The sequence below is a fragment of the Pelodiscus sinensis genome, chromosome 7 (assembly GCF_052426305.1).
Source record: "Pelodiscus sinensis isolate ZL-2025 chromosome 7, ASM5242630v1, whole genome shotgun sequence".
Classification (NCBI taxonomy): domain Eukaryota; kingdom Metazoa; phylum Chordata; order Testudines; family Trionychidae; genus Pelodiscus; species Pelodiscus sinensis.
In genome coordinates, this window is record NC_143058.1 from 10,631,642 (window position 1) to 10,658,457 (window position 26,816).

General features: G+C 43.0%; 1 protein-coding gene across 8 annotated transcripts in view; it reads right to left on the reverse strand.

Annotated features, from left to right (window-relative positions):
- SEMA5B (semaphorin 5B) overlaps positions 1-26,816 on the reverse strand; it is a 381,163-nt gene that overhangs the window by 210,520 nt on the left and 143,827 nt on the right. For 3 of the 8 annotated variants that reach the window (XM_075933119.2, XM_075933114.2, XM_089779662.1), the window contains one exon: positions 2,530-2,598. The exons of the other annotated variants lie outside the window; for them this stretch is intronic. The gene's annotated coding sequence lies outside the window, so the exon portion shown is untranslated. The remainder of the gene's footprint in view (positions 1-2,529; positions 2,599-26,816) is intronic. 8 annotated transcript variants of the gene reach the window in all.

Genomic DNA, 26,816 nt, shown 5'->3' on the forward strand with positions numbered 1-26,816 from the left:
GTGTTTAAGGTGCCACAGGACTTTTTGCTGTTTTTGCAGATTATTAGGACTCTTTAAGAAAGAGATAGCAAATAAGACAGAAAATATATTGCCTCTGTATAAATCCATGGTATGCCCACACCTTGAATACTGCAAGCAGTTCTGGTAGCCCCATTTCCAAAAATTATATTGGAATTGGAAAAGGTTCAGAAAAGGGCAACAAAAATGATTAGGTGTATGGAACAGAGATTAAGAAGACTGGGACTTTTTAGCTTGGAAAAGAAATGACTAAGGAGAGAGATGATAGAACACTGTAAAATCATTACTGATGTGTAGAAAGTAAATAAGGAAATGTAATTTACTTCTCATAACACAAGAACTAGGGGCCACCAAATAAAATGAATAGGCATCAGGTTTAAAAACAAACAAAAAGGAAGTATTGCTTCACACAACACACAGTAACCCTTTAGAACTTTTCACCAGAAGATGTTTTGCAGCCAAGACCATAACAGCCATCAAAAAAGAGCTAGAGAAATTCATGCAGAACAGGTCCATCAACGGCTATTAACCAAGACGGGCAGGAAGAAAGTCCTTAGCCTTTGTTTGCCAGGAGCTTGGAATGGGCAACAGGGAACGGATCACTTGATCATCACCTGTTCTGTTGATTCCCTCTGGGACACCAGGCATTGTCACTGTCAGAAGACAAGATACAGGGCTAGATGGACCATTGTTGGCAATATGGCCATTCTTACATCAGTTCCATGTAGTCATCAATCCAAACGGCAGGCTACCCCAGGCTAACACTGTCAAATCCAAACATTTGGCATTTAAACAAAGAACTGCATCCCAAGTATTAGTGTTAGGTCTCACAAAGCAACGGAGAGATTAAACCCTTTGGAACTTGGTTTAACAAAGAAATGCCAGCACAGCCTTAATTGCAACAGCAGAGTCCCAAGGTTGCAAGATAGTCCTGTCAACCTTCAGACTTTTTAACCAGCTGAGCAGTAATTTTTACTTGCTTAACAAAAAATAGAGAAACTACCCCCCCTTCCCCAGCCCCACGTCAGGATACCAGCCTGAATGTTTTCACGTACGCCCACATTTGTCTCTCTGTGCTCTACATTACAGAAACATTTCTTTTTTGCTCTCTTTATTCGCTGTGTTCCAAAGCTTTTCTGACAACAGTGAATTAAATTCCCAGTACTGAGTTAATACATGTAGTCAACTCATAGGCAATCATCAATCCCACGTAAAATCATGAGCCTTTTATAGAAGTCTTAAGAAGTGTCAGAATGAAAAGGATCAGAGCAAGTCTATTGTACTAAGGGTGACATTCCCTTCCCCTCCACCCCCGGACTGCCCAGACACTTTTGCTCTATTGAAGGCCCACAAAAAACTTTAATGTGCATTATAAACCATGCCACAGTGAAGATGACATTTCACATCCCACACTGGGAAAGCCGCGTGCACCCCCACAGGCATTCTCTGGGTTGCTATGTGAATTGTGATGCTCCCCAGCAGGAACCTAAAGGCACCTCACCACCCATCTGCCCTTAGAGTGAGTCAGTCTTGTCGGCGTCTACTGTGGATCAGCTCCCTCAACCACCAGCCTCTGGCACCAGAAAGCACTGACTTCCAGGCCTCCATATAGATTAACAAAAGGGGTACATCAACTCCCAAGACCTTGGTGCATTCCCTGTGAAGTCCAGCCTCTTATCCACTGAATAGTCACAGTGTTATCAGGCCTGCTGTTCCCAAAGGAACAGGACATACCTGCTTGTAAGATTGAACTCAGGAACTTCACTTTTGCTTACCAGCATTTGGACACATTCACCATTAAAACCAGAATAACTATTTCCAAAGAACAGAGATTCCAGTGACAGTGAGTCGGAAAACTAGAAACAAAGGGTTGCATTATAAAGCCCAAATCATAACCTCCTTTCTAGATACTAAACTTAGTTTAGAACAGCAGTGCCCACACTTTTCCAGTCCCTCCTCCCCCCGCCAAGGCAGAAATGGAATCTGTCCATACACCCACACTGTCAGAACTTCCTCAGCAGCAAAGTTTGAGCTGAAGGTAGAGTTGGTGTCAGAACAGAGGAACGGAGTGGAGGAAGAGGTAGAGCTGGTCTGGGGGCAGAGGAAAGGGGGTCAGAGCTAGCTTGAGATCTGAGAGGAGCTGTGGCTATGGGTGGAGCTGGGTTGGGGGCAGAATGGGGTTTGAGGTATAAAAGGTCTGGGGGTGGAGCAAGGCTGAAAGCATGGCATTCCCTTCCCAGCCTCCATGGTGGCTGGCCTGGGACTGGAGGCAGAGTGGGACTAGGGTCTGAATGAGGTTGGGGAAGGAGCGAGGCTAGAGATGGAGCTAGTTTATGGGCAGAGTGGTGCTGGAAGCATGACACTCCTGCCCCAGCTCCCATGGAGGCTAACTCAGGCTCCACTATATACTCCTCCAAAATGTTCCTCCTTACCCCCACAGGGAGGCATGCCCCATTTTTGAGGGACCACTGACTTCAAAGTTCTCCACTTGTCTGAAGAAGTTTAACTCACCCAACATTCTCCACCAAGCCTGGCTGAGAGATCCCACGTTCATGAAGAAAGCTTGCTGTTCATGGGTTCCTAGGTAAAGGATGACAAGGTGTTTGTTGTCTTTGCCCCCTCTCTTCCGCCTCCTCTCTTCCCCCCACCAGAAACATACTTTGGCAAACCTTTAATGTGCACCTCCCTCCTCACTGTTCACTTCTCACAATCCTTCTACCATTCGATTCTGATTGGTGAGAGGAGACCCACTGTGAAACAGACCATACCTAATTTACATGTAAATACCGCCCACTAGATGAGCATCTCTTGTGTGACAGAAAATGTATTTTTTACCTTTGCTGGGGACAGGTCCCAAGGCAGACTTTAAGGACTGACATAACTCCTTCTTCAACATTCATTATTAGGTGATCATACCGATGACCAGTCTGACATGGGCTTTTACTTCAGCTCCCATGACACATTTGGGTGAACTAGAATGTACATGCCTGACCTCAAAGCAACCCCTTTGCATTCCTTCTGCACATCTTGCCAGTTGGCACTCATGAGTTCCTGGTGGCATATATTAACAGCATACACAGCAATAATAAACAGGAACATATGGGCAGACTGGCTGAGTAATGATCAGTGTGGGAGCCAGCACTCTGAAGCTCATAATTTTTCATGCTTCTAAAAACTGAATCACAACGTTGCAGTAACAGTAGGTGTGACACTTCCTCAGAGCATCCAGAAGTGTACGTCACCTTGTTGACCATCTGTCTCAATGAGATGAGATTTGTTAGTGCTATGCTAGGTGACAGCTCCTTGCCACCCCAGTTTATTAGCCAGACAAACTCCATGAGAGTCTACCAGGCCAAACCTCCCAGGTTAATCCTTGATGTGTTTCAGCTCTCAAATGCCTTGGAACACAGAAACATCAAGTCCCCTGTCTCCGAAGAGACAGAATACACACCAGCCTAGCAGCTCAGCAGAGGGTGCACACCTCACTTTAGTATAACAGCACAGAGATGAATTTATAATAAAATAAGAACTTGTTTATTCATAAAAAACAGAGCTTCAAGTGATACTAAGAAGAGATAACAGAAGCAGAAAAGCATTACAAAACAAAGCAACACACACTTCTAAGATTCTACTTAGCAGGTTTTCTAAGACTACATCTAGCCTACAATGTTTTATTGGAAAAGGGTACACAAATTGTGTTCCACAATTTGCGTACGTTTTTCCGATAGTTCTGTCAGAAGAGGCTTTTCTGAAGTTTGGCCAGTGTACCTTGGGCCAAATTTTGGAAAAACCTCCTCTTTCGGAAGAGCCCTTCTTCCTCATGGAATGAGAAAGACAGGACTTCTGAAAGACCGTGTCTGCTCTTCTGAAAAAAAAGCAGAAGACCAGACACGTTCCCTGGACACGGCAGAGTTTCTCCAGTACCCCGGAAAAACCCCATAGTCCAGACGTAGCCTTACACAGCTTTCTCCTCTATAGTCACGTTTCTGCATTACCATCCCACATAGTTTGGGATCCACCGTTCATAGATGCAAACAACACTGGCCTTTCTGTTCCCTCGGTGATGGATAACAAAGGGCCTCTCTCTCTTTATTCTCACAGTCCAGCAACCCTTTAAAATGTATTCCTGCAAAGTGCATCCCAAATGAAGTTCTTTTCCCTTCTATTTGTGTTCCTGGGAGCTGACGCCATGCAGTTTCCTCATCCTCCTCAGATGACTTTTACCTTAGACACGAACTGCCTACTATCTTTTGACATAACCCTGCCCAATTGATTTTGGCAAAACTGCAAACAGGCAAAGCAACATTGCTTTGTCTAGGAAGAATTTCTTTCTTAAATCTGCCCCCAAAACATATTTTAAGAACATATTTCCAGAACACACATATAATTTTTACCCACCTCCATCAATACATCATGCAACGATACTAATGACTAATGTCTCCACAGATTGTATTGGCTATTACACACAGTTCTCTACCTATATAATCAGTAAAATGTAGTGAATGTTTCAGACCTGATGAGAGTTTACAGAACCATGGGCCATTTGCCACTGAGGGGCTGTGAGGGTTACATGGGAAATTATGGGTGGCATTTACATTTAAAGTGTAATGTTTTATAATTTTCTCCACAGTGAGAGAAAACTCAGCAGTATCTGAGCAGATTCACATCAAAATAATCAAAAAGAAAACTTTCCTGCCATAAGAGAGATTTCTCCAAAAAGGTAGTCTTTACAGAAACATCTGAAAATGCAGGTCTAGAATGAAAGTCTAATTTCAGCCTTAATTAAAGCTAAGGGATTACATAAAAGATTTTGGGGAAAAAAGCAGTGATGTTAACATATGAGCCCCATCAATTACTACTCAGCAGGAAAATTAGCCCATATATTATTGAAACAGTCTAATTTGGGAGTGACTCAGGTGATTGGTAGTGGACTCTTCTAAGTCAGGCATTCAGTCTCATGAACAAAAGTCATGGCCATCAGCACCAATTCTTCCCTAAGATAACTCAGGCAGTTAGTTACTCACACTCTTAGGCTATGTCTAGACTGCAAGCCTCTTTCGAAAGAGGCTCTTTCGAAAGCATCTTTCGAAAGAGCCTCTTTCGAAAGAGAGCGTCTAGACTGCACGGAGAAATTTCGAAAAAGCGGCTTGCTTTTTCGAAAGAAAGCATCCAGTGAGTCTGGATGCTCTCTTTCGAAGAAGCCCTATTTACATTGAAGAACGCCTTCTTTCGAAAGAGGAACTTTCGAAAGAAGGCGTTCTTCCTCGTAAATTGAGGTTTACCGCCATCGAAAGAAAAGCCGCGTTCTTTCGAATTAATTTCGAAAGAACGCGGCTTGAGTCTGGACGCAGGGGAAGTTTTTTCGGGAAAAGGCTACTTTTCCCGAAAAAAACCCTGAGTCTGGACACAGCCTTAGCGACTTTCAAAAGTTTCCCCATAGTGTTGGGAAAAAGGGAATCCTAAGCTATTGAAGTTGCTGAAGAGTTAGATCTCCACCCTGCAAGGAAACGTATCCTACATAGTAAGTGTTGGACAGAGTATTGCCTTACCATGCCTTAACTTTAAATCAGAAAGGTGGTAGGGCAATCCCTACTGCCACCAGGTACTCTCCTTCAGAGACTTCATTCTCCGATACCTCTGACATTGCACTATCCCAGCAGTGTCCTTGGTGTGAGCTGCATGGTAACAAGGTACAGAAAATGACTCCAATTAAGAGGTGTGAATGTCATTCCACTCCCACTGCTTTCTTCCAGGTCAGTAAGAAGGCAGCTGAAAAAGACTGGCACAGCAAGTTAAGGATAATTCAGATTTAATTTGCTCCCTGTCATCTCTGGTTTTTTTAGAGGCTTTAACAGTTTAATTTAAACATTAGTAAGCGCTGTCTATATTACCAAGACATAATGTATTTCAGGTCTGGACAGTTGCTTGGCACAAAATAATAACATCTCATATTTATATGGTGCCTTTCGTCCTGAAGGCTTTCAAAAGTGCCTTAACAACCACATACATACAGGAATCACTTCATCCATTCTTGAAGGGCATCCACTCTCAGATGGGAGGCCTCATATACAACTTAAGCAATTTAGGCAGGTAGAATATAATTTTCCAAAACAATTTAGCCAAGATTCCGAGTTAGTTTCTTTACTCTTGCAGCAACTTCCACGATCAAAAGTGATCAGGGATTCAGTATGCCTATTCAAAGGATAGAACTTGTGTGGGCCCAGTTCCCCACTGCCGCCCCAAACACCATGCTGGGGCATCTATTAATTTTGAGAGAAGAGCATGCCATCTGGTGTGCCTTAGATTTTCCTCAGCTGTCTCCCGCCCAGTTACAGCCACTAGGCCTGCCACTGCTTAGCTTTCTACTCTGGTGACAGCCTATGGGTGCAAGCCCCAAAGGAAAAAAAACGTGTAGTGGAATAACCAGTTGGATTTCTCACTTAATAATTTGCTCCTAACGAATATATGCACAAAATCCTTAATACAGACTAAGGTCTTGACCCAAGACTCACAGTTGATGAAGAGACTCTCACGGACTTGGGATGAGGCGCTAACTGAATATATCTTGATGTTCCAGCATTAGTATAACCAGATCCCAGTTTTCCAACTAAAGACTTTGGATGACCAGCCTCACAACTGTGGGATGAGTAACCATTCAGGTTTGAATGAGGATCAAACTGTACACTACACCAGGCAGGACAGCTTAAGATATACCATCCACTTGCGCAAAATTAGGGATGTTAAATATCGCTTAACTGAATAGTCGATTAACCTCCTGAATTCTTATCGGTTACTTGATGTGATGGATAGGAGGAGTCCTGGCCAGTACCTGGTGACTAAAGGGTTACACTCAAGTAGCTAGCAAGGGGGTTGACAAGAGGCCTGAAGAACCAATTGAAATAGAGTGTTGGGATTTGAAATGGATAGAGATACATTGCCTGCTTTCTTTGTGTGGGAGAGTTAAACCAGGAGTTGAGAGACACGGATGCCTCTGTCTGCGGCGGAGGGGTAGGAGGGGGAGTCTGAGCTCCCAGGCCCAGCGCAAGCCGGAACTGAGCCAGGCTACCTGCCCGCCCGAGTCCTACTACACTTTAAATGCAGAGCCACAGCAGGGGTAGGTCATGGACCTGTCGCAAGCCATTACTGAGCCAGGCTGCTGGTCAGCCTGCTAAAAAATGTATTGAGGGGGGAAGAAATGCAAATAGTCTATAACATTAACTGACTATACTATTACAGTAATTCCTCATTCAACACTGTAGATATGTTTCAGAAAATGATCGTGTTAAGTGAAAATGTGTTATGTGGGGTCAATTTTCCCATTGAAAATAATGGAAAAGGTGGGGGTTGTGTTTCAAGCAGTGGTGTCTGTTGGAACTGGGACATAAAGTTGGGGGAAAAGGAGGACTGGGTTACAGCAGGGAAGGGAGCTGTTTGGCTCTGAGGAAGGGAAGAGAAGGAGAGGAGAGGAGAGGGGAGGGGGATTGGGTTGGGATTATGCCCCTGTGACAGGTCTGCTGGGACCTGCACTACAGGCAAGGGAGAGTCAGCGGAGAATGGTGCGGCGAGCGGCGAACCCTCCGCCGCTTTGCAGGGAGGCGGGGGAAGTCCCGCACAGCCGCTGGCAACAGGCCAGCTGGGGAAATCATGTTATCCCGGGGACAGTCATGTAATTCAAAAAACATTCCCTAAAAAAAAATCGTGCTATCACGAAAACGTGTTAAGCGGGCACGTGTTAAATGAGAAATTACTGTACATCCCTACACAAAATGCGTAGCTGTATTCAGCTTACCTTAAGCTGAACCAACACAGCGTCTACACTGTGGGAGGCTGGCAGGAGAGCTCAATTTGGGAGTCTACACTAGACCCGCTAAATCAAACACTAAAAGATCAACCTCTGAAGGGTCAATCTTCTCTGTAGTTTAGACAAGCCCTGAGTGAGCGGTACACCAATCACAAGAGTAGTCCCTTACATGCACGTGTAAGCCATGAATGATAGGGGTGGGTTCTGGAAACTGAATGGGATCTGTTTATATTATCCAGATATTTCTGTTTCGTTAAGGTAGAGTTCACTGCATAAGAGCTTCTGTTGGATCCTCCATATTCCTAGACATTGGCAGCAATCAAACATCACTGCTTGGGCACATTTTTGTGATTTTGATCCAAAGAGTAAGAGAAGTAGCAGAAAGTGGGTGGGTGGAGAATGAATGTGTCATATTTAATAAAGATTCTCTCTATTTTCTATCTAGCTCATTATCATCTATGTTCATCATTTATTAAAAGCCTTTCATTTATTAAAAAGTCTTTAAAGTTTAGTTTAATAACCTGCAATCATTTTTATTATTATTATTTTGTAAATGAAGCACTGTAGGGCTCAATTTAAATTTAATATCTTCTCTGATGCTCCCCTCCAAGGTTGGCTGTTCCTCAGGTTCCTCCAGCAAGACTGCTCAGCCCCCACACCTAGAACTTCTTTTCCTTGAGAGCGGCTCCCTATTCCCTTATATCTAGATGATATAAAAAGGGATGATTTCATTAATCCTGTCTCTTCCTGAGGGCATTGTGGGATTTTTTTTAAGTAAGAGTTTAAATCTCAAAATGGAATGTGTGTATGTGAAGGGTAATAAATGTGATGGAATTGATGCTTATGGGGAAAGCTATGGTAGCAAATCAGAAATCCTAGAGAAAAAAGACTAGAACCCTACACAGTCAGCTACAAAGACACAAGCCTCTACCACTGAAGCTAAAGGAGAATTCCTACAGGAATTTATGGCAGCAGATTTCATATCCCCCTCAGTGAGGGGAACCACTAAGTGGGTATTATCTCTCATACGCACAAAAGGTTGGACATTACAAGACCTGGATCCAAACCAGAATGAAAAAATAAAACAAAAGCCAAATTAGAATTGGAAATGGGTCCTAAGAGCTTAATCTGAAAGTTTGAACCTATTCAAATCTGGCTTTGGTTTTGGCTCATCTGTAATTAAAATGATGTACAATCTTGCTTGCTGAGACAGCCAACAATCTCTGCTGTTTCTGAGATCTGGCTTTCATTAATTTCATTAACATCTTCAATACATCCTTTGCTTGTTCTCATGCTAAAGAGCAAGCAAAATAACAGCACACCACGAACTAGTTTAGCTTTGTCTTCATGAGGAAGCAGATACAGACCTGACTTAGGGGCACACAGACCTATTGCACTGAAGATGCTTGGGAAGGAAGTTGTACTAGTGTGGAAATCCCCAGCTTGGGGGAAAATACATTTTTTTAAAAAAATCAGTGCTTTTTGAGAGCTGCATAATGAGTACAAGAATCTATTATTATTTGCAGTTCTTGGCTCAGGGAAACACCCAACAGTCAGGATTCTTATCTAATCTTCCCAGCAATCTGTATTCTGAAAAACGTGGGTGGGATATCTTGTGAGAATTTAGCCTTATTCTCATGAGATTTCCAGCACTTTGCACTGTTTCCAGCAGATTTCCAGTGAAGGCAGAAATATGGAGAGCCAAATTCACTATTGGCATTAAATGAGTGTATTATGTGGCATTTTGTGTATCCTCTGGTATTTTGCATTTAAAGCCATTGCTCTAATATGAAAATGCAGAAGCAGAGTGAAAATGAAAAACGGGGGGGGGGGGGGGGAGAGAATGGATGTTACGTAATTTTTTTATATATATAACTAGTGGCTCGGGGTCCTGAAATTTGGAGCAAACATTTAAGAAAACTACTTATTGTATATAAACTCCTTCGCCCAGCCTTATCTGTTGACTGGTACTACAAGACAAGTTACCCATGGACTTAGCTAGATGGCACTAAAGCATGTTTATGCTTGGAATGCGACTGTTTGGAGTGCAATATTTGTTGCTGGTTAGAAGTTCCTGGAATAAGCAACTATTCAGCTTTGTGATAATGTTGATATTTTTTCCTATTTGGAGGAAATGATACTGCTTTCACTTACAGGTTTTTAGCAACAAGAGAAGAAGGTGCTTTTGAAGTGCTGTTATCTGACTTTAAATCCACATAGCGATTTAAAACTAAAAGAAGAGTGGGAAAAAATGGCTTAGAAAATTTTGTCTTAGAAAGAACAAGATGGTAAGCCCTCTCTTTTTGCATGAGAATTAGTTTTAATTAAACCATTCCCCCCAATCATACCCTTCCCATAAAATTTAACATCACCTAACAATTCTCATCAAATGCAAATTTTCTCCAGTGATTTATCTGTGCAATTGTGACTGGGGAGAAAGCACACAAAGCTTTTTAAAGCTGAAGATGGAGGTAAATGGTGGGTCAGAATATGCAAAAGAAGGCAAAGGAGGGGGGAGGAAAGGACAAACACTTTCCTTGGCTGGGAAGTTATTGAATGCTTAGAGCTAAAGAGACCTAGCAACTTGGAAATTCCTACAAGTGACCCACTGATTCAGCCCCATTTCCACTTTAAAAGTCTCTTCCACGTTAATGGATGAAAAAGTTTCAGAGGTAGGTGGATTAGATTTGTGGTTTAAAAGATCTCAGCAGAAAATCAGCTCCAAGGTAAGTGGAGTTTTGCAACTGGACAGACCCTGTGTGTTCCACACTTGTGCAGAGCACTGGGAATGAGGTCATCGCTTAGGAATGTGTGTGCGGTTGGATGGCCGTGAAAAGAGCCGCTCAGTTACCAAAGCTGTGTGCTGAATATTCACACCACACACACAATCATTTTTCTTGTTAAGTGCTTAGAAGAATGGGAACATTACAAATGCAGTATCTTTTTTTGGCTACAAGTTTAGCTACTATAAAAAGATACTAAAAGAGTCTCTCCCTCCGCTCCCAAAGCGGATCTGGATATACAGGGTTTGAGAAGGAAGTAACTGAAGAACAAAGAAAATAATTTTCAAATCTACAAGCGGATTTGCCAAACAATAAGAGATTTACAAAATTATGATGTAACAAAACCATAACAAGCATTTTAAAATTTGGCTGCATGAAAACAGATCTACTCCCATTATGTGGCTGGGTCATATCTGCTGACATTATATTAACCAAAGCAAGCATTTACTTGTTAAGACTGTAGTCAATACAGCCATGGGAAAGCAAACTAGGTTCTAATATCAACAGAGCTGTCAAGTCAATTTCTGGTTGCGGAATCTCTCCTACTGGCAATGCAATTAAGACAAACAAAAAGAACACAGCATGATTTTCCAATGCCAAATAGTGTTTGTGGTGCTGGTAGTTCCAAAGGTAATCTTCTGCCTAAGATACTCAGCAAATTTGTTATAAAAAAAGCATTAATGGCCTGACCCAAATAAGGATGTTGAATATCGGTGAATTCAATAGTCGATTAACCTCATGAATTCTTATGAGTTACTTGAGGCCAAGCAGCTAATGTGCTCTGGAAAATGCATGTAGTCTACAGCATTAACCTATAAGCTTTTGCTTATCAATTAATCGGTTAATCGACTACACTATTACATCCCTAGACCCAAAAGCACAGCAAAGTCAATGGAAAGGCTTCAATGAACTTTGGATCAGGCTCTAAAAGAACAAAATGCTGAAGGCCACAATATAATCAGAGTAGCTTTTCTAACTATTAGTTGCACTTTAGCAACAAAATTAGACAGATAATCTTCTCTTTGGGTTAGATCCAACTCCTGCTGAAATCAATGGGAATTTTTCCATTTATTTCAATGTGTATTGGAAGGAGGTCACTTGTTCAGCTCTGTAGATTCAGTTTTACGCAATTTTCCCCCATGGGAGAAAGAAAATGACTCTGTATAAGAATAAATTCTAAATTGCTGATATCTACAAAAGAAAAAAGATCATTCACTCAACTGTATATCTCCTTTTAAAAACCTTAAATCCTCACATTTAAACTCAAAAAAACTATGCGAGACTCTAGAGTCAGAGGATATGTTTAAATACCAACTCATGTTCTCTTAAGGGAAACAACCAGTCCAACATGTATTTAGTTCTTCTATAATATATGGTTTACTAAAAGTAGGGGGTATCATCTTCAAATCGTTCATTACAGCTCTGAAGACTTACACTCCAAAGATTCATGTGTGTGTATATATGCTTGTAGAGCTGAAAAATCATTAAGCGTGTAAACTTCTACAGCTCGGCAACAGAAACCATGTTCCAAGAAAGCCACCTGTTCCATGCCAAATGGCCAAGATGCTAATCTGCTGTCTTCATTTTCCAAAGACACATCTAAAAATTTCCTCAATCTCGCTAATGTTACAAAACTGGTATAATTTTCTAAGACACAGAAATATGGCAATGATCCTCTCCTGTCCCCAGACATGTCAATGAGTTATTCCTATAACCACAGACTACCTGTAAGTTAAGGAAGCCCTTTTCCTTTTCACCAGTGAAGAAAAAGAGAGAACGAGGCCAAGTCTTAGTCTACACTTGCAATTGAACAATACAACTTTTATTGTTCAGATGCATAAACACCCACCCCCCAAACAACAAAAGTTTTGCCGTGGCAAGTGGAGCACTGTGCTGTAGACAAAATGAAAGCCGCTCACGGAGGGCAGAAGTATTTTGTCGGCAAAAGTGCCAACAAACAGCATTTATACGGACTTTTAGCAACGAGGCTGTTTTGACAGAGCATAAGCAACTTGCTGAAGGTTACACACTGAGCCAGCTCACCTACAGGTTTGAACTGCTCTTCAGCTTTGTCCCAAGCCCACATTCAGAATTTTTGTTTCTGATAAAAGTGACAAGAAGTCCTATAGCACCTTATAGATTAACAGATGTATTGGAGCATAAGCTTTTGTGGGCACACCCACTTCGTCAGATGCATGTCATATGACAAAGTGGGTCTTTGCCCACGAAAGCTTATGCTCCAATACATCTGTTAGTCTATAAGGTCCTACAGGACTCCTTGTCGCTTTTGCAAATCCAGACTAACACGACTAGCCCTCTGATTTTTGTTTCTGATGAGTCTCTAAGCACTAAGAAACAAGGTACGACACTTGGACCAAGAGGAGTCTCTTACCTTTTACCAGTAACGTTCTTTACATTATTTTAACAAGGTACGCCTTTGAATACCACTCCCACCCCTCCACACACACACATAGATATACCTGAGTTTGACCACAGCTAGAATCGCTACCCTCAACAGAGCGAATGCCCAAAATGCAGCATAATGGAATTAATCTCCAATATAAGTTAACAAGGTGATTAAAAACTTCCAAATGAAATGACATTTACAACTTCAAATCTGTGCCATACACGTCAAACTAGGGACTACATGTAACAAAACATATACTAAAAGTTATTTTCTTTTTAAATCTCTTCTCAAGTTTGTTTACTATCCTCTGATATTGGTGAAGTGATCCCTTATTAACATTTCATGTTATTACTGCTGTTCCATTAATGAGGGCTCAGGTACGCACACACGCACACATACAAAGACTCTGTAGTGTAGGCTCATAAATATGCTAAGGGTTAAAATCAGGTAACCTAATACTGTGTGCACTAGGGATGTAAGCAACTAGTCGAGTCTGTATGAGGCACCAAGGGGGGGCAGAGCAGGAGCTCGTGCTGGGGGGACCCCGGTTAAAAGCCATTCTCCCCAGCACTATCTTAGCAGAAGGTGGGGGCCACGGGAGGCAGAGGCGCAGTGAGGGAAACAGTGCCAGCGGGGGCAGAAGCAGGTTCCAACTGCTGTATCTCCCTTTGAAACGTACAAGAGCCGCCCGTGAGTGCCTTCCTTATCAACTAATCGAGTAGTAGATGGAATTTCCGGCTCTTGTACGTTTCAAAGGGAGAGATACAGCAGTCAGAACCTGCTTCCATCAACTACTTAATTAGCTGATTAATTGAAATTTAACATCCCTAGTGTGTACTTCACGAGCGTTGCTGTGTTATAGCTAGCATTCAAAAAGTGCTGAGGAGTGGCTTTGCAGCATAAGTATCAGGTTTGATATACTGCATTCAAATCCCAGCAGAGTCGACTCAGCTTTATGTCATGCCATAGTAGAGGAGCTAAGTTCCATGTAGTTCATTGTGCAAATGTCTGTAGGGTAAAACCTTCAAAATTAGAGATTTCATGTGACCATGAAACATCTCAGCAGATGTTTCTGAAAAAGTAGGGATTTGACTTGGTGTCACTGACTGAAGTTCCCCTCCCTATACAATTATGAACAATTGCTGGTGTCACCCCCGAGTGGTAGAGAAAGCAATTTTTGTTGTTAGTTGTCTGGGAGGTATTTTAGGATCCTCCTGGGAACCAAAATAAAATCCTGGTACTAAGCATCCTTTTTATTTATATCAGCTCATTGTAACTCTCCTCTGAACTTCCACAAGACGTGGTGAACATACTCCTCAGGTCAAGCAAGACTTCTCTTACAGCAAATGCCATTGCTGTACTTGGGTTTTCAATTATTAATGTTTCACTTCTTGTCTTCCAAACTTCTTCAAAAGAGGAAAGTAGCAGCTCCTCTCTCCCTGTGAGCAAATAGCAAATCACATCACCATGTGTTGCTTCCCTGATTCATGAAAGGAAAGGTCCATTCATCACTGGAATGTCTTATCACACAAGCAGAAATGTTGTCTTCCAATATTTTTCTCTCTCTGACTAGCTACAACAAATCCTACCTACTTTTCAGTGCAGGGCAGAAGGCATCAGGCTAAGAGACAGATTTGTGGCTATACTTCCACTACCAGTGTCATCTACCAAGGAGCCAACTTGTTTTAAAATGAATTTTAATTTATTTCCTAGGAAAGCCCAAGCTTAGAAACAGCATTTGGTTTGCACTGAGGTCCTGCTCTAATGGTGATGAGAGAACTGTAGGCTTCATATTCCTTTTATGTGTTAACAGAAAAAATAATCTAAATTAGCCATTTTTCTGGTGCATTAAAAGTGGATTAATAAACCTGGATACCTTCAGGAAGATGAAATAAAATGAAACATAAAAAGAAGCCTATTTAACGACAGCACAGACTAGCCTAATAAACCTATTTCCTTGATAAGCAGACTCCAACCGTCAGCCTTTTATCATCTGCAAATATGCCTAATGGATCTTCTCCATTTGCTTACAGTTTCAAACCTTCCCCCCTTCGATGATGGAGTATTTTTGCCCCAGTGCCTATAGCAACAATAATTTCTAGCAACCAACTCAGGTTCCCCCGTCAAACTGTGTCACTCCAGCCATGGGCTCATTGGAATCTACAAATGCTGCACGTGCACAGTGAAGAAATGTTCTTCAGTGCTTTTCTTCTCCCTTGTTTTCCTCCCTCTCAGGCAAACTGCCCCCGTGGATGTGGCATACATGCTGCTGTAACAAACACTGTACATTGAATCGTAGCCACTGTGAAAAGAAATTAGAGTAAAGTCTGTGTATTCTGCATTGCCATTCCCTACTGCAGCTGTTCATGTGAGGCAGCTTTGGAGGGCTATTAATTCCCATATTAATAGCTGGCCTTTTCCTCATTAATGAATCATTGGATCCTGAGTGTCTTTCAGTCCTGCTTTCCCACATCTCTTTCAATTCTTTCACGGTAAGGAGATAAAGTCATTATCTGGCAGAAAAGGACCCCCATACAGTACATACTTGCAGAACTTTATCTAGCTTCGTGATTCAATTGCTCATTTTTTTTCTGCTGCGTAAACAAATCTTGTTCCCAAAAAAACCCAAAAATGTACAGCAAGTTCTAGGAAAACTGCTGAACTGGTTACTGCCTGCGTGCATTGTTGCTCTAAACCAGTTAGCCTCCAACAGGATTCAACTGAGATTTTAAACTAGGTTAGCAAAAATATCTCAGCTATAGATTTAAGACAGCAAGGCTTCCGGGCATCTTTAATATAAGGGCACTAAGCAAAATGCAGAGTATCATACCCAGCCACGGAAACTAAAACACCACCAGCTTTCCAAGTTAGAATCTTTCAGGCACTTTGTTAAATTTCCTGTTTTATTTCTGGGATATTAGTTGGACAAATTTGCAGCTGATGCTTTTTAGAATTGTGCCACTGAGTTGATTCCATTTCATTAGTGTAAGTCAATAGCAACCAGACAGGAATCAATTGGCCAGATTCTCAAACCAGAAGTCTTTGCACCTGTTGCTTCTATCTTCACACTGAAAGATGCACATAAGGCTGCTATTTTGATTTGCATTAACAAACTTCCAACAAAATTGAAAGTTTAACTGGTAATTAAATCATCTGGCAGCCACTATAAGGCATTCTGATCCAGATTCACATTAGGGATGTGAAATTTTGATTAATTGGCTAATCGAATAGTCGATGCAATTTGCTAGCACTGGGGGGCTCTGAGGGCCAAGGCTTTTGGCAGACTTGAAATATTTCATTTGCATATTTGCATATTTATTTGCATAATGAATATGGAAATATGCAAATACAATTTTACCAGTCCACTAGGGATGTTAAGGACTAGTCGACTCCCCTCCCTCTCTATAAGATAGAAGCAGCATAGAGGGGGGGAAGGAGTACTTCAGAGTAGCAGCGCCGCACAGGTGAGCCAAGGATCAGCTGTGCACCACTGCCGCTTTGAAACCCCTAGGTGGCGTTTCAAAGGGGCAGCCGCTGCACAGTTGATACGTGGCTCAGCTGTGCAGCGCTGCCCCTTTAAAACACAAGCGTGCAGCCGCAGAATTTCCCTGGAACCTGGGATCAGCTGGGGATTTCACCAGGCATGCAGCACAGCACGAAGCCCGAGGTCAGCGTGGGACTCTTTCAAAGCAGGCACCCGTGTGCAGCCCAGAGTCAGCGGGGGCTCTTGTACATGTCAAAGGAGGAATGCGGAAGTGCCTATCGACTAGTCGAGCAGTCGATGGAAATTCCATCAACTACTCAACTAGTCACTTAATCACATTTTAACATCCCTACAGTCCACCAAAAGTTTGTGAATGGGTTTGCCGGTCCCCAGTATAAAAAAGGTTGGGAACCATTGCACAAGGCTGCCTTTAAAGGACCAGTCTCTAAAAGGTGAAAGTCGCTATCTGCTGAGGGGTCATTGTCATGATTGCTTGGCGATACATTAATTCACATGAGCCATCCCCTATGGAGCTTGTCCCATCCATAAACTATGTTGTTCCTCACACAACCCCTATCTGAAAACACTGAGGTAGAAAGTAAGCAGTAACATCAGGTACCTGCCCTCAGGACAGATTTGCCTTGGGAGGGGGCAAAGCGTGGACTGGTATAGGAAGGTATCAGGCACACCTCACTGAACCATCTTTGATGGATCTTGCTGAAGGTTTTGAGAGTTCATAAACTAAGGGGTTCTCTTTCCACCATCAGCAGTGTCAGGATGTTACACTGAGGTGTTTGGAAGCAGCTTCTTGTCTAAAGCTAGAACAAAAGGGATTATTCCCTTCATCTGGAGAGGAATACAGCCAGCCTCTTGGGCACATATTTGAAACCACAGGTAAGGCAATCAAACCCCTGGCTGAAATCACAAGACCAGGAAGAAAGCAAGTCTCTAAGATGTACTGCTCTGGAGAAAAGCTGCAATACAATGTGAAGTATGGTGTAAGATCCGCATCAAACATTTGAGAGCTCACTAGCAGGAGGAGCAGCATGCCATCATGCACTGGGCACTGCACCACAAGTCAGCAGACCAGGTTCCTCATTTCTGACTCGGCTAGGACCAGCTGAGTCACTTTGGGCACCTCTCTTATTTCATCTGTAAAATGGGGTCACATCTAGGAGCTAAGTATGCTTATTCATAGTTCACAGCCTGCCAGCTCCTACATGTCCTTATCCAGGCAACAATCCCCCTGAAATCGGCACTAGGTTTGCCTGCCTAAGAGTGCAATGTAACAATATTAAAAACAAAAGAAGAAATCGGGGGCCTTTCTGAGGCTCTCTAGATGGCTGCCAAATGCAGTCCTTATGTTTGCTGTCAGACCATCAAAAAAGGGAACCTCAGGCCTGTTACTCTTTCACAGCTGCAAATATTGCTCCACCACATGGGTCATAGGACTTGCTTTTGCTTCTCACATAACCAAAAAGCTCCCCTTTTAGGATTTCAGAGGGTTCTGATTGATGGGCGGGGGGATGGGCGCCGTTTCTGTTGCAGCTATTGTTTGGCTTCAACTTGGAAAGCATCTCGGCTTCTTTCTCCCCCACACTCCCACCTGGGGAATTCAGCTGTTTGCAGAGACACTTGAAAAGCTAAAAAGGAATTAAAAAAAAAAAGTTGGCTGGTGCAGCCCAGAAATCAGAATTAAAGGCAAGCTCACACCTCGCCCCAGTGGCTGGAGGATTTGGAACCAACTCAGAGCTGTGGAAACAGAACATGGCTCTTTGTTAACAAAAATAAATAACTTCTCACTCTTCTCCTCCGGGGTATGTTTCTATGGCGGAATAAACCTCCACGGGGAGTTTATTATGTGTACATGAGAAGTGTGCCTCCTACTGAAAAACAGTAGGGGTGGTTTTCTCCTTGCTTGTCTCACTCGCGCCCTTCCGCCACCTCTTTATTTATCCCCCAGGTTCTCCCCACAGCCCCCAGTTCTGTAATAAGCGAAGCAGCACAAAGGAACATTCAGGTAATTTTGATCCTAGCGGCACAAAATGACACAGCATTCCCCCTTCCTGAATAAACAATCAGTGTGTGGCCTAGGTTTCATTTGCAACTGTAAATGAAACAGGCCTACAACTGTGTTTATAATCCTCCTTAATTGAATTTCTGTGACAAAACCCAGACAAAATTATTGCTCTCAAGTTAGCAGCTTGCTCCAAGTAGCCAAGGGTTCCTGGAAAGCTTTTAGAAATACACGGCAGTCTGATACCATGCAGTAGTACTTTGGTGTCACTACATTTCCTGTTGTTGTTGTTGGCGGGTAGGGAGATACAGTGGTAAAGATGGAGGGGCAGGGCTTTTTCACTATCAGGGCCAGCCTTAGTGTCTGACAGAGTCTAAACAAGAAAGAATGGAGGTAGCTGGGGAGGGGAAGAGCACCCTTAGTGATCTGGATTAAGGGAGAATCCACCCTTAGTGATTTTGTGCTATGTCCAAAGCATATGGACAGAGACATTCGATAAAAACATAAAACACTCTTGCTGGAAGGTTGCAATTCTACACGACTTCGTAGAATTCAGAACTATAACACACAAGGGCCCAAGCACAAAGAGACAGTACTAAAACGGAGGCACAACTGCTCTAGGCTTGTTCTCTGCAGATGAACTACAATCAGACATTTTCCTACCGAGTCCTGTAGCCCTCAAACAAGATCAGACACCACTGTGATTATCAACCCTTACCTTTTGTACAAAATGAGTGTAAAAGATTGTACTGGCTCTTTAAACTAGGGAGGGTTGGGGGAGAAAACCCCATCTCTGGATGTTGGGGTGAGTACAGCCTTAGAAAGGAACGGGTTGAAATGGGAAAAGAAGAGGCGGTTCCAGAGAGTTATCAATGACATGAGAAAATGCCAGGACTCTCTTATTTTAAAGCAGTTTTTCCCAAATGGGGTTCCGCGAAGTGAAAATAAGGGTTCCGTGAGAAAATTCCATTACAATAACATTTTATGATTAAAAAAATAATTAATATTATGTGATCTGTGTTTTTAAATATGTGCAATTAAACTAAATGTTGATCTCATGACCCTGTTTAGCATTTGTCTATTACTATCCTTATTTATTTGTGGTCTGCTTTTTCAGCTCCATATATTAGACTGTTATTAGGGGTTCCGCAAAATTATTTCGAGTTTAAAAGGGTTCCGTGGCCAAATAAAATTGGGAAACACTGTTTTAAAGGGACCAGGATCAGATGTCCCATAGCACAGGAGGGGACAGGGCTCCCCTCTCTCCTAGCCAATCAGGAGGAGGTATTAGAGGGAGAAGAATTTATATACCCCCTTCCCTCTCGGAACAGGATGCACCCCAAAAGAGGAAGGAAGGCAGTCCCTGAGAGCCAGACTTCTGCTGGGCAGAGTAAAGACTCCATAGTCAGCAGGAACATTGGAAATGGGTATCAATTATGGGGTTGCTAGGATGGACCGTGTGTTTGGGACACTGAGGACTATTTTGAATGACTCTGAGCTAATAACCCAATGTCAGGGGACAACTGATTCCTTAAGGGTCCCCAAAGAAAGGAGACAGACGAAGGGAGTTGTGGAAACGCCTCTGGTCACAAGAGAGAGGCCATAACAGTTCCTGAAAATAATTCCCAGAGCAGATCTTTTAAAAAAAAATCCAATTTTGCTTTAACAATTGTTAGCCTTGGAGAATCCGCCCCAACTCTTGATACATTGTTCTAATTGTTAATTAAAACTCGCTGTTAAAAATGTACACATTATTTCTTGTCTGAATTTGTCTAGCTTCAACTTTCAGCCACTGAATTGTGTGATAGCTTAGAATTTTAACAATTTTTCAGAATACTACTCTGGCCTCTCCTGGTACAGCTTCTGGAAAAGGGTAAAGGATAGGGATGTTAAAAATGTAGATTAATCAGCTAATCGAGTAGCTGATGGAATTTCCATCAACTGCTAGATTGGTTTATGGGGTTGGGAGCGCTTGCTATCCCGGCTGCGCCTCTGCCTTTTAAATGTAGTAAGATCCACCCGTAGCTCTTACTGTATTTAAAAGGCAGAGGCACAATGGGAACCTGGGGAAAGTGGGGACTGCTGCGCCCCAGCACCGGCTTCTCTTCCCCCACTTGCTGCTTCTGATACAGAGGCAGCGGGGGAGGGAGGCGAAGTGACTAGTCAAGTAGTAACTCGACTACCCAATAAGCCTATGCTTATCGGGTGGTCGACTAGTTGCTTACATCCCTTCTAGAGACTGTCCTGCTTTTTGGAAGAGGACTGGTCGCTGTGGTTAGAGAGGGAGACTCAGAGGCAGAGGAGACCCTCAAGAATAGGTTGTCTTGCTTATTCCTAAATCTAGATCTATCCACAATGTAAAGGTTTCTCCTTCAAAACAACTCCCCTGGCAAATAGTTTAATCATTTCCTTAGAATAAAAAAAAATGGGTTTATGTAGCAAACATAGTTCTTTGTACAAAACAGAGCCTGAACAATAAATATAGTGGTTCTGTTAAAATATCTGCTTTGCTTATTAGAAATGCTGTTTCCGTCAAGGCCCCATTGCATCATTACAGCTGAATTGGAACATTAAATAAAGCCCCTTCTACTACTGAAAACCCATGCAAATTCTTCCTCCGGATTATGAAGGCATTTTTTTCAGAGGTGGCTTCAAAACTTCTGTGGAGACAGCTTCATGGTTGCAGTCACCAGCTTCTTGTACTGGGTGCAGTGATTTGGGAAGTGACACGCATACCACATTTAGCAATCGTTAGAACCCCTTCGCAGCTCTTTGCCTCTGCTGGCAACCGCAGCAAACTTGTGAAGTTGTGTATTACGGTTCAGAGACCATCATTAATATTTTACTTAGCACTCCCATTGACCTCGGGGGGATTCTGCCTGCAGACTGATAGCAAGCAGAGCCCTGGATGATTAAATTTGACAGGGAGGAGATGGAAACAAGTTAGCCCAAGTCAATGCAGTTTCCTAGGTTGCTCCCAAATCATCAGAGTGGCAGTTGCTCTTTTGAACTTAAGCTGAAGGAGAGACCCAAAATGGGTGGAAATGGATCAAGAGAAATGGAAGGGAAGAGCACTGGCTTTATAGTATCCTCCATGTGCAGTTGCAGGGGATGCGACTAGGCAGTGGTTCCTAATGCGGTTCCTGTGGGCGCCATTGCACCCAACAGGGCATTTATGTACGCCCGCCAAATAATCTGGGTTGGCCCCGCCCCCGGCACATGCACGGTGACGGCCCCGGGTGCGTGGCACATGGGCGGCGTCTGCCCCAGGCGCGCGACGCATCCACGGTGGCGGCCCCTGCCCCAGGCGCGCAACACATGAGCGGTGCTGGCCCCGGATGCCTGGCAGCTCCGAAAGGTTGGGGACCACTAGACTAGAGAGTCTCTGCAGAAATCAAATGCCTCTCTGTTAATTTACTTCTACCATCCTCTAGGGATGTCAACATGTAGTCAACTTCATGATTAAGGTTAATCTTGTCAGCTACATTCACTCACCCCCTCCTTGCTGCCTCTGATCAGAGGCAGTAAAGGGGCGGGGAGTGGGAGCCTGTGCCTGTGAGGAGCTGGCTTTATGCCGGCTCCCCACAAGCAATGGATCCGCCTGATCCCCCCACCCTCGCACTATTGCCACTGACAGAGAGACAGCAGCGTGGGGGGGTGAAGGAGGCAGGCTGGAGCCAATACGCATGGGGAGCTAGCTTTTGAGCTGGCTCCCCACACGTCGGCTTCATGGACCCATCTGCCGCCTCTTGCTTCCTCCTACAGAGGCAGCGAGGGAGCAGGCAGGAGCCGGTGCTGAGGGGGGGAGGGGTGGGGAGCCACCTTAAAAGCCGGTTCCCTCCAGTCCCAGCTCTGCAGTGTCACCTGCCCTCTCCCCGCCACAGGGTGGAGTAAGACAGATGTACATAAAGTGGAGAAGAATGGAGTGGAGAAGAGCAGCATGGCTCATGGAGGAGAGGGGAAGGCCAGGCAGTAGCGTTCAGGAGCAAGGGACCTTGCAACACCACCTGACTGTCACCAGACCATTCCTCCTCGCCACCTGCTTTAGTGCCTAGAGTTTTCAGCAGACATTTCCACTCCTGCGGAGGCAGCAGGAGGGAACCATCAGGTCCTATCACCTCTCCTCAACATCTTCTCTGCTCAGAATTTGCTATTGCTTGCACTAACACCTGTTTTTCAGAGAGAGCTGCTTAGCCCAGGGGTCTTCTCTTGTAAATACCACCAACAAGCCACTTGTGGCTGTCTAGGTAACCTTTTAAAAACACCTTTCTATAGAGTATGGGCTCTGTTTTTCCCCAGGCCATGAGCAAGCTGCACTGAATACTGGAAGCAAAGGGAAACCAAAAGGCAAAATATTTATAGATATAAAAAATCAGAGCGGGAGACCAATGCCCTCAGGAGCAGGTGTAAGGGACAGATCTGGGGGTAAATCCATTGCTATGCTTTACCACTGCTGCAGCAAAAGGAAAGAGAAGGAAGAATGTTAAAGGGTGATGAAATGGTTTGAGAAAAAGCAATATATTTTTATGTACTTGTAAAATCCATTGGCAGTGAATTTTCTGGTTAATTGGTTTCATCTTATTAAACTAAAAACCTATTTGTAAAAGCCAGACCTTTCTGAGCACAAGTCTGATCCCTGCACCAAAAGCCAGTGCAGCATTTTGCAGACAGAAAGCTAAGCACCACAAGCCAGGTTCTATTAGTCTAAAAGCACAGCATTTGCCACATAGAAGAGAAATGGAATGGAAAGCTTGATTTTTGTAAAACACACTGTGAAAATAATCTCATTAATCCATTTCCCCCCAAATTGCAGGACTTTCTCTCAAACAAAGTCGGCTGAAGGAATCTTGATAAACATTTCAGTACAATAATTCGATGACATATAGATCAATCTTTTGGTATCTTTCCCTGCACATGTCACGTTCAATTTCTTCTCCCCATTAAGCTACTCTCGTTCATTAAATAGTTCCTCTGTCTAACTTGCCAAGGAACTGCCAATGGGCCCCTCATCTTACAGAAGAATAGGCCCAGTTTTACCAATGGGAAAGGGCCTCTAATGTACCATGGACAGAGTACAGTGAAGCATGGTAATTTGCCTGCGTTAATGATGCTGCTCCACACTGACCAGTGAAAACAAAATCTTTAACAGCTAAATGACACCCGGTTCTTCTTGTAACCTGTTGAATCTGAAAATGGGGGAAGCAAAAATCTGTGTCCCTTGGGAGGTGGAATCCAAGCGCTGAAATGTCCTTTTTTCGCAGGTATGGCTGGAAACAATGGCAAAAAAGAAAAAAACCTCACTGTTCAAACATGTCGTTGAAATCAATGGACATTAAGGTTCTGGATAAATAAACAGATGTGTGTGTTCTCTTAATTTAGAGCAACTGTACCTTGATTTCCCCTTTGTTATCCAGCAAGGGCATCCATTCACAGGCTTCCAGCTTCCCAGTCATTGCCTCTCTTGGGTGAAGACCTGTGTCTCACACTCCCTTCTGACCAGCGTACAGCCAGGCTGCATAGCTCCCTGACTCCACTGTGTGTTTCCCAACAAAGGCAGTGTGCCTACCTTAAACAGACCTGCTTGCTGCTGCTTCTGAGACTGACAGAGTGATTACTACAAATATAAAAGTTACCACACTGTTTTAAGCAAGCCTAATTGCTTAAGCATTACAGAGAAAATAAAAGAACCTACATTCATGCCAATAAGCTTGTCAGAGTTCACCCTATCATGGATTCTGGCAGGCTCTATCTTTCCAAGTCTATCCTAAGGATTGGGGCGCTCCATGGACCAGCTGATCCTGTCCCTGGTCTAGATAAGGAAGAAATCCCTGAGTCCATCTAAACCCAGGTTGTCTATCCAAAAGTCTTTTCTTGGTCTATTGATTTCTGTAAAATCCACTTTGAGTATGTGCATTTCTCCCAGGGCGGGGGGTGACAACAGGGCTGATAAAGTTCATTGGCATATTCTTCCACTCAACTCTGCACTAATTAGGCCTCAATTGGAGTATTGTGTCCAATTCGGGCATCGCATTTCAGGAAAGATGTGGAGAAATTGGAGAAGGTTCAGAGAAGAGCCACGAAAATGATTAAAGGTCTAGAAAACATGACCTATGAGGGAAGACTGACAGAATTGGGTTTGTTTAGTCTGGAAAAGAGAAGACTGACAGAACATGATAGCAGCTTTCAAGTATAAAAGACTGTTACAAGGAGGAAGGAGAAAAATGGTTCTCCTTAACTTCTGATGATAGTTCAAGCAGCAATGGGCTTATATTGAAGCAAGGGAGGTTTAGTTTGGACATTAGGAAAAGCTTTCTGTCGGGGTAGTTAAGCACTGGAATAAATTGCTTAGGGAGACTGTAGAATTTCCACCACAGGAGATATTTAAGAGCAGGTTAGACAGACACTTGTTAGAGATGATCTAGACTATGCTCGGTCCTGAAAGGAGGGCAGGGGACTGGACTTGATAACTCCTCAAGGTCCCTTCCAGTTCTAGTGTTCTAGGATTCTATCATTATGAACCCATCCCTGAAGCTTTCCCAGTTCACCAAAGCACCTAACACACATGAATTCCAGCCTGAGTGCAAACTCGGAAGTGCGGAGAACCTTCAACCCATATTGCACAGTCCATATTTCTCATTATCAGGTTCTCCGGGCTGCTTGACAGTAAAAGACGACTTGATAGAGGCAATCTTTGAATGAAATCAGAGGAGAATTGCGGTCAGTGGGCCAAATTCTGCTCTCAGGGATGCCTGGGTAAATCCAGTATGACACCACTGACCTGGACGGAATTAATCTGATGTAAACCTCAAGAAGCTATGAGCTAAGTGGATGCAATGTGTTTGGGACTATTTAGGGACAATGACTAGAGATGGGAGGTCACAAACAAAATTTCGTTTACAGTTTAGCAAGACTGGGAGGTAGGGTTTACATAAGTAGCAGTCAATTTTTGGTCAAGGTTCAGATTCCAGAGAAAATACTATGAAAATAATAAAAAGTAAATAAAAAGATTGTGCAGTCCACTGAAAAGTATCGAGATTTGGCCAGAGGTTTGCTATTGACTACCCCTGGTTTATACTAATCAAGGGAAAATTTGCTGGTGTTTCCCTTATAGAAACCCTTATTTTCAGGGAATTATAATTTTTCAAAAATTCATTGGACATGGTTTTTAAAACTTCACAGAAGTCTAACTTTAGTCCAGATTTTCATAATATAACAAACTTGTCTACATGGCCACTAAAGTTGATTAAACTTATGTCACACGGGTATGAAAAAACCACCCCTCTGAGCCACCCAAGTTATTTTGACTTAAAGCAATGTCTACACTGCATTATGTCTGCTGAAGAATCTCTCCTGCTACCATGTCTTCTGTCTCTCGTGGAGGAGGAATAATTATGTCGGCGGGAGAGCACTCTCCTGTCGACCTAGTACATCTGGTGAAGACACACTACATCGCTGCAGCAGCGCCAACATAGCTGTGATACTGAATAAAGCCCAACAATAAAAGGTCAGCAATAGAGATCAAGAATATGCATTTTAGGACTTATCCCCAGATCAGCACTAAGGAGAAGTGTCAGAGTGCAGAAAACAAATACCACATACAGCATGTTAAAAATCCCCTAAAGTGTGGTATTCTTAGCCTTTTTTGGATGATCTGAAATATCTGACAACATAAAAAGCTCCCTAATATATTTTACACAGTTGGCTCAGCAACCTACTTGTAGAAAGTTGTTACAATGCTGATGGTAAGATTGTATGAGGAGCAGACATTTTGGTTTCCCCCTTTGAACGCTGTCTGAGTTACACTAAAGAAATGAATCCTTAGGTTTCTTGAATGAATTTTGGCTTTGCCCTCCTCATTTGTGTCCCATATTTGGCCTGTGGCAATTAAGAGTATAACTGTCGCTAGGAATATCTCTGTACGTAACCACATAACTTTGGACGAGTCTGAAATAGATCCCATGCTTCCCTACTCATTGACGCAAACTCTGATTGCAGTCAAATCCCAAAGCACAAAGACTTCAAGGTCTGACCCACTAGTTATTAGTCCATTCTGAATCTGGGCTCCAATCTTTCTCTTAATGAAAGCAGTTGAGGTTCTATGCAAGATAGGGCTTTGGCTTGTGAGTTTGCAAAATCCATTATCTACTTTTTAATGTAAGTGGCTGATCAGATTTTCACTGCAACTGCTAGAGACGGAGTAGAAACATGAATAACACAGAGGAACCTATAAAATTAATCACACCATTTTTTCTTAGTATCCCCTTACTGTAATGGCTTTTTCTCAATCTCTTTTATATTTGACGTCC